Raw genomic sequence first — 1754 nt, forward strand, 5'->3', positions numbered from 1 at the left:
GCCTAAGCACTGTCCTTAGGCTTTCTCAAGGCTAGCTAGTACTCTACCACTTGAGCCACAGCACCACTTCTGGTTTCTTTTCTATGTATGTGGTACCAAGGAATTAAACCCAGGTCTTTGTGCATGATAGACAAGGACTCTGCCACTAAGCCAAATTCCTGGCCCCAGGGATGCAGATTTCTATAGCAAAATTAATGCATAACATTCTTTAAGACCTCAGCCACCAGACCAGATGCTCAGGAAAGAATGCTCTATGGTTCCTCCACCAATAAGCTGGTGTTACATTCTGCTTCTGATCTCCAAGCACAGTGAATTTTGTACCCAAGTAGCTAACATACATTTCTTCTTTTTTACCTTTATATGAGCCAAATCATTTTGGCCATTTGAGAAAATGTCTATTTTGATTTATTGCCCATTTATTAATCAAGTTACTTTAGATTTTTGCAGTTAAGCTTTTGAAATTTCGTATATATTCTGAGTATGATCCCCTTGTCACATATATAGTCTCTGAATGTGTCCTCCTTTTCTATAGGTTTTCTCTGAACTCTTAAATGATTTATTTGTTGTGCAGAAATTTTTAGTTTGAAGAAAATATATTTGTCATGAAACAAAGCCTTTTGTTTTTTATGACATGCTTTTGATGTCATTCAAAAAAAATCTTCATTCATTGAGATGTCCTTAAGTGTAAAGATGTCCTTTACTGTCTGTTTTATGCTAGAATTTTCTTAGTTTTCAGTCTTATATTTAAATCTTTATTCCTTAGTGTTGAATCTATTTCTACAACTGTGGAGAGATAGAGATGTAGTTTAATCCTTTTGTGTATAACAAATCAATTTTCCTAATACCACATGAGGATAGGGAAGCTTTTTATCTGCTAAGGACCATGGATATTTATACTGTCATTCTCAGTTCATACAAAAGTTATCAACACATGCTGATTTTGTATTCTGCAACTTAGTAGTTGTAACAATTTTGATGGAGTTTTCTGCATATAAGGTCATGGCATCTACAGTGTTGACTTGTAACTTAGGAGTCTTTTTATTTCGTTCTCTTGACTGATTGCTCTGTGCAGTACTTTCACCAATGTATTTTGTTTTTAAAAAGTGGTAGTAAGGCTGGGAATGTGGCTCAAGTGGCAGAGTGCTAGCGTTGAGCATAGAAGCTCAGGGACAGAGCCCAGACCCTGAGTTCAAGCCCCAGGACCAGACAAAAAAAAATTTTTAATGGTAACAATGCACAAGTGGTTCATACCTATAAACCTGTCTTATAGGAGACTAAGATCTGAGGATGAGAGTTCCAAGTCAGTCCAGACAGACAGCTCCAAGAGGCTCTTATCTATTGTGCAGTCCAAGCCTTTTCCAAGAAAGGTGTCTGTGTTGAAAAGTCTGAAAAGTGTAAGAAGGAGGTACCTGCAGGCATCACTGCCTATTGGGGTCCACTGACCATGTATACAGAGAGCCTCCTAAGTTTCTGAGAAAAGTACATTTTTTTACATCCAAGAACTCAAGGAAAACACGCAAGGATGGTGCTATAGCAACTCTTACCCTAGACAGTGTGCACATTTTGGATAAAGCATTGAGGGACAAAGTTCATCATCCAAGAGAAACACAGACAAGTTATTTATTATTTTAGTACATACCACTTTCAAACGCCTGAAGGACCCAAGAGCACTGTGCACACCAATCCAGAGCCCAGGCTAAATAAGAAGACCATACAGTTATATAGGGGAGAAATAAGAGACAGTGCTTTGTTCT

This window comes from Megascapheus bottae, chromosome 10 (genome assembly GCF_031878675.1).
Source record: "Megascapheus bottae isolate mThoBot1 chromosome 10, mThoBot2.hap1, whole genome shotgun sequence".
NCBI classification, from domain to species: Eukaryota; Metazoa; Chordata; class Mammalia; order Rodentia; family Geomyidae; genus Megascapheus; species Megascapheus bottae.